Source organism: Periplaneta americana, chromosome 10 (assembly GCF_040183065.1).
Source record: "Periplaneta americana isolate PAMFEO1 chromosome 10, P.americana_PAMFEO1_priV1, whole genome shotgun sequence".
NCBI lineage: Eukaryota > Metazoa > Arthropoda > Insecta > Blattodea > Blattidae > Periplaneta > Periplaneta americana.
Window position 1 is genome coordinate 127,313,834 of NC_091126.1, and position 19,076 is coordinate 127,332,909.

Below are 19,076 nucleotides of genomic sequence, written 5' to 3' on the forward strand. Positions count from 1 at the left end.
ACCTTGCTAAAATATACTCTCTATAAAAAGGAAACCTGCACAAACGAAAAATAAATTTCGAAACGGAATGATTTCCTATGTAAAATAATACTTTAAAATGGAAAACTGTCTAATGTGAAAACGGAATTATTTTTGGGCACCATTTAGGTAAAAAACCTGACTAAAACAGATAATTTTAAGTGTAACTGTTGCTAAATTCTTTCAAACCATTTTTATTTTGTGATAATACTGTATGAAGCATGACATAATTTTTTTGTGAGACTGTATATGCAATGACCTGGAAGACTTTCGCTATTCTTTGTCAGTGGTTGAAGGTAAAGCTTCTCTAACCATGTCACTATTCTGTGCTTATTGTCAAGAATGGGACAGGTTACTGACTCCCTGTACCATTACTGCTTCCAACACTCTTGCATTTTCTTTCATTATTTTATTCTCAGTTTTGTGTTAACAAGCCAATACAGAGATAAAGGACAGTGCCAGTAGAATAAAACTGTGAATAATTGTAATGTAGTGTCAATTTAGTTTCACATTTCCGTTTATTTATTCTGAGTTTTGTGTTAACATGCCAATACAGTGTTAAATAACAGTAGGAATAAAGTAAAACTGTGTGATTTAATAAAAAGAGCCTAGATGACCAGTTATATCATGGAATAATTTTAATGGAGCAATGAAACGTCAAGGTCGTAATGTCATTCTGTTTTTAGACAATGCTACCTGCCATCTAAGGGCTGATTTGTCTAACGTGAAGTTAATCTATTTTTTTTTTCCATCAAACACAACTTCAGTTACACAACTGATGGATCAGGGCGCAATTTACACTCTGAATTGATGCAGGACGCGAAGGAAATCCTACAACGTTTCCGTCACGGTAATGCACTTTAAAAGAAATGTGGGGATCAAGAAACTAGGGCACAGAGAGAGGGAGAGAGAGAGAGAGGCTGCAATTACGTAAGTTAATGATTATGAAAATAAAATTCACTTTGCATGTACTGTAGTAACTTTTATTTCAAATTATTTCTTCATTGTGTTCTTCCTACAGTGAGCATAATGCAGTAGTATATTCTTAGTTTTGCCAAAACTGAACCCTTTGTAAAACGAAAACCTGTGAAAATGGAAAAAAAATTCTGCAACGATTGCGTTTCGTTTTACTGAGGTTTTACTGTATAAAGTATGACAAGGAAAAGTCAAGGAAGTGAAAAAGAAACGAAGCTCTAGAGCAGGCATCTATTTTTAAGCACGTGCCTGCATGCAATTCTGAGATTCTACATCACTGTTGCACCTCGATTAAAGGCTAGAATTGCAAGACTTTAAGCAGAAAACAGAATAAAAAAGAACAAACTCAGCGAAAAAAGAGACACGCTGAAAAGAGTTCAGGAAGGAGAACATTATTTCTGGTATTCAGATGCTTGCTAGAGCATTCAAAATTCGGCAGCATTATGGTAAGTGCAGGTAACATGTTGAGGAAGCACTGCCTACTTAAAAAAAAAAAAAAACTATAGCAAAGTTAGCAGAAACGAGGGCTTAAGAATTAGTAAACCAGTGAAATGTGTATGCAGATAGCAAATAGCAGATGATGATCAGGCAGGAGTTCTCAAATACTATGAGGGCGACACCATCTCATATCAGGCTACAGGAAGAGACGATTTTAAGAAAATCAATGAGAAAGGTTGAATCAAAGAACTCCAGATTAGATATTTATTTGTAACATTAAAGGAAGTACACACACTATTATATAGAACCATAAAGAGATGCCAAATAGTTTCTACACCCTGAACATATGCATCACATGTGACATTCTGCACAATGTATGCACATGCATTGTACATGAAAATGTGATATTTCTTCTGAAGGCATTGCTTAAGAAACACATATCAGTACCGGTGGAGACAAAATTTCGGGAATTTTTATTCCAGGTGGTTTGTGACCAGACTACAGGTGAAAGCATGCAGTCAAGCTGTGAAGAATGTCCTTTGCTAACTGAAGGAGAGATTACAGATGAATGTGATAACTCACAATGTAAGTGGAGTCAGTGAATATTTCTTAATGGAAGAGCTCAAATTCACATAAAAAAGAGTCATATTATAGTGCTGTACCGAAGTACATATGATATTTCCATGCAGGAATTCTGCATTATCATATGATGATGGATCAGTGGAGCGGAGAAAAATTCTCTCCGGCACCGGGATTCGAACCGGGGTTTTCAGCTCTACGTGCTGATGCTCCATCAACTAAGCCACACTGGATTCCAATACCAATGGCGGATTGAATCCTCTCAGTTTAAGCATTGGAATTGGAATTCGGTATGACTTAGTAGATGGAGTGTCAGCATATAGAGCTGAAAACCTGGGTTCGAACCTGGTGCCGGAGAGAATTCTTCTCCGCTTCACTGATCCTTCATCATAAAAAAGTCAGTAATTGATTGCATGAAAGAATTTATCAACTGCCTACCTGATTTCCTAAACCATGTTTATGATTAAAAGCAGCAAGCAGAGGCATCTAAATGTGCTCGGGAAAAGTTGGAATAAATGCAGCATTCAATTTACTAGCGTGAGTTGACGGAGTGTCTTGTTGGACAAGTATAGTGCTTCTACGTGTTTAATTTCAATGGTTCAATCTAAAAATATAATTCAGCAATCTGAATGCTACATCAGATCACTTCTAATCAGTTATTGTGAGGATATAAAAAATATTAATTTAACCACAGAGAAAGAGCTATGTTATTATGATATCTTTATGTCATTACTAATCAGTTTCATGTTATTTTGTAATATTTGCGGTTCCATTATATGGAAATTAAAATAAAAAATTCAAAGATTTGTCAGTCACAGAATGTCAGTCAGTCACACAGCTCTTTTTTTTTTTTACCATAAATCCATTACTAATTGAAGACTGGAAGTGGGAAATGCTGAAAGTGCAAAACATTAAATTTTCGGGATACACGGAAAAAAAAAAAAATCAATCATTGATATTAGAAATAATTTGTATGTAAATGAAATTGAATTTCTTGTAGTTTCACAACACTTTGAACACCTAACTCGAATAATGTCATAAAATCACATTAATTTGGGATGATTCCTCATATAAAAATGAACATTTTGGTAAAGATGTGACATGCTATATTGCCAACAAAACAGTAATGTGTTCTGCATCACCACACTCAAAATTCTTACAGGGTAATATCACTGGCATAAGGAGGTATAAAATTCCCTGTATTTTACATCAAGAAATTCAACAATGGTAAATAGGTCCTTCTGAAGTGACTTTAATCTTCATATTTGAAGGATATTTGGGAAAAGTCAAAAAACACATTTTTACAGGAGACACATTTTTATGATTATTCTAATGAATATAAACTTGTTCTACTTGTTAATACATCAATATTTGAAGGATATACATGTATTCAATACAAATTAATTTTTTTTAACATTACTTCAGTATTTTTGTGACTTACGTGAAAATGCACTTCCTTTTAACTTGACTTAAGTGATTGTGACAATATAAAATCAATATAAGAATAAGGTAAATAGTAAAATACTATATGAACAACTAAGGCAAACAAGTATACATTAAAATAGAACATTTCAACTTAACATTAGGGATCTCATACTCAGAGCTTTGAACTATTAAACATTAAGAATCACATACTCTATCTTGTGTTCAAATCTTAAGAATGTAATCATTATGTTCTTTCACTTCAGAACTCTTCTTGAGTTCCTATTAAATCAGGATCTACTTCTCACAGTTGTAACATGCAGTTCCCTGTAGAATTGATGAAATATTGGAGGGATTAATGTGAGCAGGAAAATTAGATCTTTCTTTTTCTCCATACTGATTGGTACAGGCCTATCTGTTACTGTACTGAATGAAAAATTTTTTTTCATCCATGCCTCGTCGTTTTAGGGACAATTTTTTTAACTGGCTGCTTCTATCTAGGGATTTTTTGAAGTGAAGTGTCCCAAAATCGTTCGAAAAATACCTTAACCACTGCACATCGAGCCATTTGAAGGAGTTTCCATTTTCGTCTTTCTTCCTCAGCACCAAAAAAAGTGAAGAAAATTAAAAAAAGTCATTCTACTGCATCTCAATGACTTCAAATTTATTGCTGCTCGAGCACTCCACCCAGAACCAGTCATAGGGATGATATATTTCTACATTTGCCTTCTTCTTCTTCTTCTTTTCTACGACAGTATGGTTAACATCTACTTCCATATGACTTTGACCTGATATCACGAACTTATGATCGATTGTTTTGTGCAAGTAGAGCTGTGAACATAGCTGAGACTTCGGAATTTCGATTTTGTCTCCCCCAGGTGCCAGAGAACAGAACGATAGGATCGATATTAGGTGAAAGGTTCTTCAAGTGCTTATGCATGATGCAATCTGGTTAGCACCACGGCCAGATATATCTTCATGCCACATGCAATGGGTTGATTTTCTAGTTTCATTGTCAAGTTATATGTACACAAATGTCGTTTATAAAATTCCACAGAGGTTTTCAGGTCTGGTTTAGGTAGGCACTGCTGAAGGTCAAAGGAAAAGCATTTAAAATTTAACTTGTCTCGGGAGTCTGCGGTGTCTTGTCTTTTCCCACTGTAAGCCATTTCAGCAGCCACATGATGCATGTCTCTCTCTTTAATTAGTTCGTTTTTTATTTCACTGTCTACCTCAACCTTAGTCTAAGTAAAGATTAATTTTTGGTCCTACAGATATATCTGTTATGGTAACAATGGTTATTAGAGGAGAAAAATTCTCTCTGGCACTGGGGATCGAACCCGGGTCCTTGGTTCTACATACTAAGTGCCCTAACCACTGAGCTACGCCGAAGTTCAATCCACAGCACCGGATCGGATCCCTCTTTTCTAGTGATTTTCCCTTTGTGGCCTTACTCCATGTTTGACATATCGATGGCTGAGAACCAGAATGTTCTAAGTCCAACTTTTTTTAAGAAAGAAATCTGTGTTTCATTGTGTTCCAGTTCTTGTCTGCATATGTGAATTGAACAAAAGTGTAAATATTCCTCTCCATAAGGTTACTATGAAGCTATTCCAAATTGTTTCATGAAGCTTTCAATGTCAGGAGCTTAAAAAAGCTCTCCCGAAAAAAAAAAAAACAGTAAAATGGACTTGGAACAGTCTGGTTCTGGGCCATCGATATATGTTGACATATTAAGGGCCGATTGTATAAACCATTTAATCTTAGATCAGAGGTTAAATTGATCCTTGTTTCAGCTGAACTTGGAATTTTGTGTTGTATAAAGTCTAATCTGAGATTAATTTGTCTCAAACTAAAGTCAACTTTGACTGAAGAAATTTCTCCAATTAAGTTAGATGATCCAAGTTCAGTTATTTCTTTTCTGTTTGAAATATACGAGTGGCAGATTGTGCAAATAAAATATCCATTATTATTAATATTAATAGATATGTTAGGTACATTTATATATATTTCTTTCAATTTCTTGCCTTAATACACAAACATTCTTATATTTTATAAGGCTCTATCGTGTTCAGCAGTATCAAATAACATAACCTATAATTATATTATGTTTATAACAACCATTAATTATTAATGGATATGATAGGTACATTCATAAATGTTCAATTAACTGTATTACTAAACGAAAATTGTCGTTTTATAAAGCTTTATTATGTTTAGCAGTATCAAACACCATAACATGATAACAACTTGGAGAACAGTCAACCTTCTTCTTATTGTCCGCCATTATTTACATTGCACAAAAAAACCAGTGTCTCCAACAGAGTGTAATACGGAAAGTCACCAAAAGGTAGTTGTAAAGTCGATAGATTTCTCATTATCAACAAAGAAAGATTAAATTTTGTCACTATGGGGTGCTAAAAAGGTCACTAAATCCCTATTTAAGCAATATAAAAGTTAAAAGAAATTGTTGTTGAAAAATAGTTAAAGTCGCTAGATTGGCAACACTGAACAAACCTGTATAACATGGTCCGCGCATCACGTATTTCACCTGTTTATGCGATGTTGCCAAATCCTTTTCACGTGAACTTAGACTGCATTTGAACCAAGGTAATTTGATCGCAGAAAAGTTTTATACAATAGAAGTGTCTGAACTCGGTTCACTTTTCGATCTCCGATCAAAGTTGATCTTTAGTCAGGGAGTTTTATACAATCTGGCCTAAGTCAACTGCCATTATACAAGGAGCACACTCAATTGAGCGACTTGATGGCTGGGATTCCACAGTATATTATGCACTGTTGGGCGAAGAATCTAAGTAAAGATTAATTTTTGGTCCTAAAGAATATATGTTATGGTAACAATGGTTATTAGAGGAGAAAAATTCTCTCCGGTGCCGGGGATCAAACGCGGATGGTCAGTGGTTAGAGCGCTTGGTATGTAAAACCAAGGACCCGAGTTCGATCCCCGGCACCGGAGAGAATTTTTCTCCTCTAATAACCATTGTTACCATAACAGATATATTCTGTAGGACCAACAATTAATCTTTACTTAGATTCTTCGCCCAACAGTGCATAATATACTGTGGAATCCTGGCCATCAAGTCACTCAATTGAGTGAGCTCATTGTATAATGGCAGTTGACTTAATATATCAACATATATGTCGAACATGGAGTAAGGCCACAAAGGGAAAATCATTAGAGAAGAAGGATTCGATACAGTGCTGTGGATTGAACTTTGGTGTAGCTCAGTGGTTAGAGCACTTGGTACGTAGAACCAGTGACCCGGGTTCGATCTCTGGCACTGGAGAGGATTTTTCTCCTCTAATAACCACTGTTACCTCTCTTTAATTTTCATTTTGAAAGTTTCGTAGGTGTTACAAGTGTTTGCCTTCGGTTGTTTGAAACTAAGTTTCATTTTCCGAAACTCCCTACTATAAATAGTTCTTCCAACTGGATTTTGCACTTGCTGTGTGTGCAGGGGTTAAATTTTTGATATTGTCAAATGAGAAACGAGATATTTCTTTGTACTTTCCTTCCTTGTGTAATGACTTTCATAACTGGGAAAAGATAGAATGTGAAATCTAACTTCATCAAGTTTCTCCTCTGACCACTTGTTTCCAGGTGGAATGTGACGATGCATGTCGCTAATCTGAAGACCAGCACTGGAAGTCCGTTTCTTAAGACCAATCAACTTGACAACATTATCTGATTTATCCAAATTTCTTAAGGAACAACCATTACAAACACCTATACTTTTCCCATCAGTTTCCAGAAAATATCTGTATGTTTTAAGGCGAAATTTCCGCTTTTCTGGTTCTGCAGTACATGGTCGAAAAGAAAAACTGTCTTCTATTGTCATCATGGAAGTAAGAAATGCTGCATGGCGGTCATAGCTCCTGAGGTTCCAGTATTCAGTAAAAATTTCTTTCCTTTTCTCATCAGAAATTTGTTCTCTGCATCTATTTCTACAGTGTGGCAAATCTTTCATGCACTGTTGTTTAATAAATTTACCCTTGGCAGTGATTTTCTTTTCCTAAATTTTTATGTCCTTGTCTCAGAATTCTTTTTCCTATGGAATATTTTGGCGATGGTTTAGGCTCAGTCTTCAAATCCTGACTTTGTTCTGGAGTTTTGGCTTTCTTTGAAGTGGGAATTATTCTTTCCTCTTGATCTGAATCATCTACTTTTAGTGGACTATAGATGGGATCATTATCATAGTCATCACTCGAAAATTCATTACCGGTACTATCATAGTCAACTAAACTTACGGAAGTTCTGGTCTTCATTTCAGAGAAAGATGTACTAGTCATCACAGGAGTGTTCTCAGTCAGTCAGTCAGAATTCATCCTTTGTAACTCAGTCAGCCAGAATTCATTCTTTGTAACAGATTTCGAACTTTCACGTGTAGTCCCCTCACCTGAAATAATAATAATTATAATAAATAATAATAATAATAATAATAATAATAATAATAATAAACTGTTATCACTCATACGTATTCTAAGTTTTGGTGATGATAATCAGTCTTCCATCCAGGCAATGAGAATCCAAAATGTTATTCTTCATAGATGAACAATCTAGGTATTGAGTTCAAGTAACGTTTTATATAACATTATAACACATTTACTTATTAATATAGAAAATATCAATATCATATTAATCACTTACCTTTATAATTAGAACATTTTGCTTCAGCTTTCAAATTTGTTGATTCCGAAATTTCACCTGTAGTCTCCTTATCTGTAATAGTAATAAAAGTAAAATATAATAATAATAATAATAATAATAATAATTATTATTATTATTATGATTATTATTTCTGAAAATTTATTTTAACTTTAAAGTAGGCTTTAATTATATTTGATCTTCCATCTAGGCAGTGACAGTGCAAAAGTATTGTTCTTTAATACAATTTTAACACGTACTATTCATTAATGGGCCTACAAATACGTGAAAATCATATTTTATATTAATATCTTACCTTCATAATTAATACGACTATTTAGCTTTTTCTCTTAAATTCGATAAAGCCAAAGAAACACACAGTTTGCCTCAGGTATACATGTTCCTGCTGTCTTCACATCTGCATGTGCTACGAGCTGAGATGGTCAATGTCAGGATTGCACTTATCAGTGACCTGTAGGTTGAGGTGCTGGGCAATGAGGAAACGTAACATAATCAGTGAGATAACATGACTATTTTTTTTCTCTTGAATGGAGGAGGGATCTGAAAGCTTACACTGCAGCCTAAGGCTTATTGTGCTTACCACTCCTATTCTTGTGAATGATTGGGTAACTGAATGGCCCTGCTCTTGTACAAGTACAGCAAGCTGCACCATGAACTTAACCTAGGCTATTGTATGGATGATGATGATAATATGTGAATTAATGATGGCGAAATGAGTCCGAAGTCCAACACCGAAAATTACCCAGCAATTCTGCTTCAATTGGTTGAGGGAAAACCCCGAAAAACCCCCAACCAGATAATTTGTCTGAAGCAGCATTTGAACCCGGGCTCGCTCATTTCATAGCCAGATGTGCTGACCATTACTCCACAGCAGTGGACATTACTGCTCTTACTCATTCAGCTGTTGTGCACTAGACACCTGAGTCAGTGGAAAGCTGTTGGTGTAAGCACTTAAGTTGACTTACATGCTTTTGCCCTATAATAAACTAGACAAAATATAATGGGTAAATTTTCTCAATCCATTTTTCTCCTTCATATACTCGAATATTGACTTAGGTGTTTATTTCTGAAGGTGAGATACAATCTATACTCGTAATTAATGCAATAAAAAAAGTTTCTCATTTTATGACTTAAGTGCTTTTTCCCGAACACCCTAGATTTAGCTTATCACATAATTGACATGTGTCAGTCCTCAGTTTATCAAATGAAACATTTCTATAGAATTTCTTGAAAACTAATGAAAAATATTTATGTCACTGAAGAGTTCATATGTTTTTTTCTTAAAGCTTGTACTACTTATATTCATGTCAGGGCTGAAAAATATTCCTTACTTGACATTTTCTTCCACAGTGACTTTCATCTCCAGGAAAACTCGAAATGTGCTTCAGTCAAATTCATGTCCTCATCACTGAACTTCTTTTGAGTATGAGAACATTCATTGTGTTCCCTTCAGTCTTTGTAAGTTGTCTCTCTTTTCTTAAGTTTTTCTTGTAGTGTCCGTAGTCACCAGGATGAAAGCCCAAAATATCTCTAAATGTCTTGCTACAGACTTTTACAACACCCACCTACACCATCAGGTACACTGTAATGCATGCACTGGCTTGTCTTCTGCTATCACATGGCTGGTCATATGTACAATAACATCTTCTGGCAACAGGAATTAGCAGCCCATTAAGTATGTATTCTGTTCTTCTTCAGGTGATAATGAGGATTATGATAACAAGAACAATAATAATAATAATAATAATAATAATAATAATAATAATAATAAAGCATTGCTATTAAAACAATTCCTTCATAATAAAGTAATATTATCATAATATTGTTTTATTTCATTACACTTTACTACCCAGTGCAATGTCATTGGTTACTTCTGAGCAACAACTGTCTCTTTATATGTTGAATAGGGCTTTCCATGAATTCTTAGCTCAGAATTTTTAAGTCACAAATCCGTCCTTTCTTCACCATTCATCATTGCAATACACTAAATGCACTAAACATTGAAGAAACACATGGAAAACAATATATAACATACTTAGTGCACTTCTGTTGTGGGAGCACGAGTCATAAACAGGTTACAACATGCTCTTCAACATTGCTAGGCACATTTGGCAGATTCAGCATTCTCCATGACACTGCCAAAGGAACATACATATTGCTACATCTAGTAGATGCCTTCTGAGCTACAAGGAAACTTTTTTTGTACTTGCAACCATTCCCAAGTTATTCTTCTTGGCGCATTCATTGGTTTCCATGGAAAATCTGAAATTAAGTAATTATGACACTTTCAGTATTTTCCACTTCCTGTCTTCTGTTAAGGTTCAGACATCATAATTTAAAAAAAAAAAAAAAAATGAAAACTTCCTCTCCAAACAGTACTTAGGAAAACGGTACTAGAAATGATATTTCAGAGAAATCTGTAGAGAACCATGTTCATCTGAAGAGGGCGTTGACATTTATGTTAGGTCACACCAACTTTGGAAATAAATAAATAGTTTACTTATCTCTGAAATACGTATTTATATACATATCTTAATTATACATTTTCTTTATCAAATCATGTGGTGAACATTCTAATAATTTCAACCCCTCACATAATTTAGACAGATATTTTGCTGCCAAATTATACTGTAAATGTTAGTCAGTTATCTGTGGAATTGTTCTATATTTATATAAAATATCTTTTTAATTTCAAATTTTTTATTTCACAATGTTTTTGCTTCTTTTCGTAATTTTAAGATGTGAAAAATTCACCAATATACAGAGTGTTTCATAATTCCTATCACAAACTTCTAGGGGTTGTAGAGGGAACTAAGTAGATAAAGTTTTAATTGGGAACCCATGTCCAGAAATGTATTGTTTTGATGCAAAATAAGTTTGAAAATAGATTTGATTTAAAATCTCCCACTTCACGATACGCAAACAAAATGGGCTGAGGGCGACTTCTGCAGTCCCCTAATATCGTGTGTCTTCTGTTTAGAATCAGTTCTCTGGAGTCGACTTTCACATCAGTTGTGATTCAGTCATTGTGCATTGTGTTGTCTCAACAGTCCCCTGATATCATGTGTTTTCTGTTTACAATCAGTTCTACTGAGTCGGCTTTCACATCAGTTGTGATTCAGTCATTGAGCAATACAGGACGATACAGCAGTTCCCTGATATCGTGTGTCTTCTGTTTACAATCAGTTCTATGGAGTGAAATGGATTCGATCTTCAAACTTATTTTGCATCGAAACGATAAATTTCTGGACATGGGTTCCCAATCAAAACTTTATCTACTTAGTCCCCTCTATAACCCCTATAAGTTTGTAATAGGAATTATGAAACACCCTGTATAATTCACAATAAATCCCAGAGTAGGTTTACCAGACATCCGAAAAATCCTGGACATGTCCTACATTTTAACCTTCAGTCCAACATCCTGCGGAATTTCTGAAAAATTTTGATTGTACTACATTTTGATAAACGTTTATTAGTTTTAAAATGGATTAATGATTCGGGAAAGAAAGGAATTAGCTGCAACCCAACATGGCAACACCCCTGTGGTGACTGAGTAGTCAGACCTTCAAACTGTCACACAGGCAGTTCTGTGACTTTTCACTGAAAATTTCATAGTGACACTAGTGGCGGACAAGGTCGCAGTTGGATTTTTTCTCAGAAGTCTCCTGTTTCCCATATTAGGCATTTACATCATTCCATCATTCTATAGCATTCCCTGAATGCTGGCTGGCGATACATGGAGGGGACTGGCCTAGGGAAGAGTGGGGTTGCCTGCTCAAAACCTGGGTACACAGTGAACCTTAGTGTAGTCAGCTGGTGTGGGTTTGGGAATGCGACTAACTTGAGGGTTAGTGCAATAATTTTGAAATATCGCAGTGCTGGGTCGTAGTGTCCTCCCCCCGAAATTCCAATCCATTCCATGTCAACATGGCTATCATTACAGATCACAGTCATTCAATATTCTTTGTTATCACAGCAGTGGACAAAACATGTCGCAACAGTGCAATGTCAGATTACACGTGTTTTAGTTGGGTGAATTTGAATACAAATGTATGCATGGATAATATTCAATTTTTGAGTGAAAGAGATGTAATAGACGATGTAAAGTATAGCCTATTTCAATGGTGGCAAGGATTAAAATTGCCATTTTAAACTGCTGAAACTAGTGGAGTATTTTATCCTATCCCTAAAGAGAATGCTAATATTGACATGGTTTTTTCAATTATATCAATACAGTGGACAGACCAAAGGAACAGATTATAGAGTGACTCAGTGAAGGTGACTGTTTTAGTGAAATATAATTTAAAAAAATATCAGTTATGCAGAGTTTCATGGCTATATTTCAAAGAAACCTGATGTTTTGCGTAAGATTAGTTCTTCAGAGAAGTATAATTGATGAAGTGCTTTGAAAGTTATTCTATGAGTTTGAATATTTTAATAAAATATAAAAAGCATATATGACACACATTCTTAGCTGAATTTCAAATTTTTTATGTTCAATTTTCTTACATTATCCTATAATGTTCTACATTTTAGTGTAATGTCCAACATTTTGAACCACCGTGTCCTACATTTCATTAGAATAATCTGGTAACCTAACCCAGAGAAAATTTAATTATTAATTTTCATATATGCGAGTGTATGGGTTTCAAGGTGATGTGACAAAATTTGTTACACAACGAGAAATTGAGGAAAATGTATACATATGAAAAAAAAATGGAAAGCAAGAAAATAGCATGCAAACATAACACTACGTATTGCCTTAGAAAAGTTTTGCATTATAATATGTTACAGTACCCCACATGGGTTTTTTAAATGGCCGTAGTCGTTACTGATATTTTGTGAAAGAAACTACAATAGAGTACTTTTATGCATGAAAGTGAAAAATTTATGATTTTGACGAAAATGTCGAAATTTCAGCCCTAACTCCCCTGAATAAATAATTTTATTTTTTGGTGACTGTACTTACAGAAAGGAAATATTAATTTCTTATGACATACTGCGAAATTTGTGTATATTGCAAAATACTCACTTTGATAACAGAATGTATTGTGTTATGAGAAATACAGTAGGTAGGCTAAACATAAATCCTTGAGACAAGAATAGAATGGAGGAGAGGTTAAATATTTTTAAACATGACAATAAAAAATGCTTTGTTTGATAAAAATATTTAACTTATAATAGTTGTTCTTGACAAAACATACACAAAACTTTTAAGTTGAACAGGTGGACTGCACTCAACCATGAACACCCCACCAGTATTTTTCAGTTCTCAGTTAATCTTATTTTACATAACAAATTTCGGCTTCCAGTATCTTGTCACAAAATCTATCACACTCCATGTCACAATTTTGTCTTACAATTAGCATAGCTGCTCTTATTGCTTGAACACTTAATAGGGATTTCTCCTTGAATGGCCCAAGGAATGGATTGGCAGATGTGGTATCAAGGAATGGCCTGCACCTCGTTTTGCCAGAACTTAGCATGATAGACTTTCAGTGTGAAGAATACTAAAAGATAGAGATTCTTCTGTGGAAATTCGTAATGTGGAACATTCAAACAGCCAACGGTGTAGCCCAGTCGGCTGAGGCGCTTGCCTGCTGATCCAGAGTTGCGCTCGGGCACGGGTTCGATTCCTGCTTGGGCTGATTACCTGGTTGGGTTTTTCCGAGCTTTTCCCCTAACTGTAAGGCAAATGTAAGGTAATCTATGGCGAATCCTCGACCTCATCTCGCCAAATATAATTTCGCTATCACCAATTCCATCAACGCTAAATGACCTTGTAGTTGATACAAGGTCGTTAAATAACCGAGTAAACAAACAAACATTCAAAGGAACATATTCAGTCTGAATTCGAAAATATACTCTCTCAGAACATTTTGTGACACAATTTTTTTTTTTTTTTTTTGTATTGAATAGATACTGTTAGTGACTGGTAAACCCGGCCCTAGAACTTGGAGAAGTTAGGGGTGGAAATTGCTCCCCACCCACCACACGCTTCAGTAGCAAGAGTTTGTCAGTTTATGGTTGTCAGGTGGTCTTGCCTGCCTGCCTGCCTGCCTGCCTGCCTGCCTGCCTGCCTGCATGCATGTATGTTGTACGTGATGAAAACATTTGGTCTGGTGATCTTTCACTTTCACGTTCTGTAATATATTACTAGCTCTTTAGTTTAGTTTAGTTTTTGTTATAACAATTTAGTATAGTTAGTGTAAAGGTAAAAGGTAAAGGTATCCCCGTAACATGCCATGAAGGCATTTGGGGGGCATGGAGGTAGAGCCCCATGCTTTCCATGACCTCGGCACTAGAATGAGTTGGTGTGGTCGGCACCACGCTCTGGCCGCCTTTTACCCCCGGGAAAGACCCGGTACTCAGTTTTATAGGAGACTGAGTGAACCTCGGGGCCGTTCTGAAAGTTTGGCAACGAGAAAAAATCCTGTCACCACCTGGGATCGAACCCTGGACCTTCCAGTCCATAGCCAGCTGCTCTACCAACTGAGCTACCCGGCCACCCAGTATAGTTAGTGTGTTCTTCTTTATAATTGTTTCAAGTTTTTAGTAATAATAAGTGTTTAACAGGTTACAAGATCCGTGTGTATAAAGAAGAATGTTGTCGCCAAGAAGGAATAAAACTATACATTCTGAGGGACACAAGTTTATATGCACAGTGATTGAGAAGTGCGACTTGGAGTCCAAAAGTAAGGAATTGGATATTCCTCTTCAGCAGGCTACCAAATGGGCTGCATTCTACACCACAGTGGGAGTGACAACTATTAAGAAAATAAGAAAGTAAAGAAAGGAACGCGATGTGCCCCAACAACCCTCTTTCTACACCAGGAAAAACGAGAATTCGACCTCAACACAATCGCATGATTGTGGACGATTTCGATAGATGTGTGATAAAGAACACCATTAATGAATTTTATGTTCGTGAGAAAAAAGCTTCTCACTTTTCCTTGGGGTAGCAGATCATTAAATAGATTATTGAAGGTCATAAGCTACAAATGGAAGAAGTGCCAGTCAAAAAGAAAAATTCTTCTTGAGAGGGCTGATATTGTCAGTTGGCGGCACAAATACCTTACCAGAATAGAACTTTATCGTGAAGCCGGATGCAATATTGTCTACATGGACGAAAGTTGGGTTGACAGGAACCTAACAATTTCTAAGTGCTGGCAAAGTGATGACGAATTTGGTATCCAAGCCAACACCAGTTCTGGAAACAGGCTGAAAGTAGTGAATGCTGGAAGTGTAAATGGGTGGATTCCTGGTGCACAACTCGTTTATAAAGCTGGCACTGCGTCTGGAGATTATCACTGACAAATGAACAGTGGTAATTTCGGGAAATGGGTAAATGAAAACTCTTACCTAATCTTCCTGAGCAGTCTGTAATTATAACGGACAACACCCACTATCACTGCATTGAAGTTGACAAGTCTCCTAACAAATATGCAACCAATGCTGCCATGACTGAGTGGCTAGAAAGGAAAGACATTCAAATCGATCTAACGTTGCATAAAGTAGACTTATATGAAATTGTGAATGCTCACAAACCAACTGAAAAAATTTTCAGGATTAGCAGGAAATTGGTCTCCCACCCTATATGTGCGAGTTAAATGCAGTGGAATTGGCTTGGGCAAAGATGAAAAGAACAGTGCGGGAAAACAATGTACGTGGAGATATTTCACTTTCGGGACTTCGCAAATTAACCAATAAAGCAATAACATCCGTGACAAAGAAAGACTGGGAGGGTTACTGCAGTCATGTATTGAGAGTAGAAGCAGGATATTGGGAAAAACATCAGTCAGTTTCTGAAATAACGGACACCATTATCATAAACTTGGGCGAAGACAGTAGCAGTAGTGATAGTGATAGTGACAGTGACAGTGACAGTGACAGTGACAGTGACAGTGACTGTTCCGAATCTAATTCAGGAAATGAATCTCAAGATGAACTGGCAACACCATTATAATTCACCGGTAAGTAAAATGTTTTTTTTTATCAATAGTAGCAGTAGAAGGGCAGTCTCTTTTCTACCCTCTACCTCTATTTGTCACGTGTTTGTTAACAACGTGCAGACTGGTAGAAGTGGAGTGGGTGAAATTCGTTACAGGGCCAGATTTACCAGTCACTAACAGTACCATACTTGCACTGAAAAGGAAGAAGTGTATTTTGAGCATCTGATGTAGTTTAGTAAGTAATATGTTATTACAATCTTTCTGTAATAAATGTTATCTATATTGCATTACGTTTGTACATGAAACCTGTTTACAATAATAATGCACTGTTGTCAAATTGTAATTCATCCTGTACATCAAGTTGCCTCCATGATTTGTAGAACGATAAGAAGCCTGTATCACTGTTACGCAATTTATGTTGTTATTTAGTCAACTGTCCGAAGACAGCAGGTCTGAACCTCACAAGTGATACCAAAATGGCACCACTTATGAGGCAACTAGGCCAGGAGATAATGGGGTATGGGTATCTGTAATAACAGACAAATGCATCCTTCATATTAAGTTATGATTAATCAATACTTAAGCCTATTTTAAAAGTTTTTATAACAAAACGAAACAAAAATAATATTTCTGCTAAAATTATGGAACAGCTGGGACAATGAATGTACTGTTCACAAATGATCTTGCCCCCCTAATAAGAAATGTAGGTCATCCCATATTATTTGCAGATGATACAAGTATAGTAATGACAGTCAATACCTCCAACACATTCCAATCTTCAACAGGGGCAATTCTCCTCAAAATATGTGATTGGTTCTCAGCCAGTAAATTAGTAAAATTGTAACAAAACTCATATAATCCAATTTAAATCCTGCCCAAATTCAACCTCGCAATTTCAAGCTCAATAATTAACAACAGGTCCCTAATAGAAACAACAACACAATTTCTTGGCTTGCAAATCGATAATATGTTAAATTGGAAAAATCATACTAAAGAAATTACTCTCAAACTAAGTTCAGCATGTTAATGACAGAGAAAAATTCGCTCTGGCGCCGGGGATCACACCCAGGACCTCTAGTTCTATGCACTGGGCACTACCACTGAGTTTTGCCGAGGCTCAATCCACAGCACCAGATCGAATCTTTTTCCTTTTGGTTTTATCCCTTTGTGGCCTTACTCCATGTTCGACATATACTGGTATTATGTCACCATAAAAGAGCACACTCATAAGAGTTACTTGTGCAGCCGGGACTCCACAGTTTGTTTGCACTGTTGGACGAATAATTGATGTAAAGATTGTTAACTATAAGGAATTAAATTTAAAAGACATATTGGTCCAACAAGTTAGCATGTAAATGAAATAAGTATAAAAAATCCTTCAATAACTGTCTTATTAACCTAAAGAATGATACAAAAATTACATTAGGTCATTTATACAATCAAAACGTGACAAGCGCTTTCGCCAATTAATGGCATCTTCAGGTCTAGTAATATATAGTGATACTGTGAGCATAAAGACAAGAATAGTGTGGCAAAACAATAAGATTCGATAATTGCATGATGTAAATATGGAGATGATGAATTAAAAACAGTCTTACATGAAATAACTGTACAATTACAAAATAATGGAATAATAATCACTTAAAAGCGTAGCAATTGTAGTGATAAATCATCATACAGAGTCCAATTGTACCAGTCAACATCACGCAACTGGCCATGAAGCATCGGATTCTTTCACGGAATCAATTTTGTAAGTTTTTCCACTTATTGGATACATTTCTACTTTGCTCAGTATATTTTACATTTCTTTCTCACTTACTTAAATGTTTTTATTGATTCTTATGCATTCTTAATACGTTACCCATATTTTGCGTCGTGATGACTGCTGCAAAACTTTACCCATTTTAACTATGTTATTTTCATGCATCTATGCTGCACACATGTCCTTCTAGTCTTCCATTTAATGCGTGGTTTTTGCATTTTAATATTTGGACTCTGTATGATGATTAATCACTACAACCACTTACGCTTTTAAGTGATTATTATTCCATTATTTTGTGATTGTACAGTTATTTCATGTAACACTGTTTTTAATTCATCATCTTCATATTTACATCACGCAATTATCGAATCTTATTGTTTTGCCACACTATTCTTGTCTTTATGCTCACAGTATCACTATATGTTACTAGATCTGAAGATGCCATTAATTGGCGAAAGTGCTTGTCATGTTTTAAATGTATAAATGACCTAATGTAATTTTTGTATCATTCTTTAGGTCAGAGGTTCCCAACCGGTGTGTCGTGCAGCTCCATGGAATATGTCGCGAAATTTTGGATTTGAAAAATAAATTTTATGCCATTCAGAAACTCTCTTTACAATGCATTTTTTATTTGCAACACAGTCTTTGATATGGTAATTTTATTTTGAGACAGATTTTACCAATGAAACGTGCACACCTGCAACAATGCTCAGTTCAGTTTCTCAACCATAAGGCCACGTATAAAGAAACTCTGTGCAACCCACCAACCGCATATTTCACATTAATTTAAATAGGCGAGTTTTCAAAAGTGATAATCTTTTATCAGACATCAAGCATAGATAGGTTGGGATTTTTGACACATTTCTTTTTTTTTTCTAATGCCACTCAAGTTGCTGCTTGTTCTTTTAGAATTTTCGATTGCGTGTTAACATCGACCTATCTATAATACTACATAGAAGTTATCAGTATTTTTTTCTGGCAGAACGCACTGGAATGGCATTCCAGCACCTTTTTGTTGCATTTTTCATCATGGAACCAAAATATATGTGAATAACTATGTTTGTAATATAATTTTTCTTTGAATTCCGCTTAGACCTTGAAAGTTTTAGTTGGGCGAAAATTCCAGTGCTGTGAACAGTAATCATCTCCCCATTCGCTACAAAATATTCTATACAGGGTTCCACCACCTTTTTCTCCAGAAGGAATGTAGTAGTAATTATTATTAATATTATTATTATTATTA

At 35.5% G+C, this 19,076-nt stretch overlaps 1 protein-coding gene across 3 annotated transcripts in view; it reads right to left on the reverse strand.

Annotated features, from left to right (window-relative positions):
• Positions 1 to 517: 517 nt before the first annotated feature.
• Positions 518 to 19,076, reverse strand: part of LOC138708018 (guanine nucleotide exchange factor C9orf72 homolog) — an 89,233-nt gene continuing 70,674 nt past the window's right edge. For all 3 annotated transcript variants that reach the window (XR_011334534.1, XR_011334532.1, XR_011334533.1), the window contains 3 exons: positions 8,415 to 10,381; positions 8,102 to 8,173; positions 518 to 7,850 (listed from right to left, as the gene is read on the reverse strand). The gene's annotated coding sequence lies outside the window, so the exon portion shown is untranslated. The remainder of the gene's footprint in view (positions 7,851 to 8,101; positions 8,174 to 8,414; positions 10,382 to 19,076) is intronic.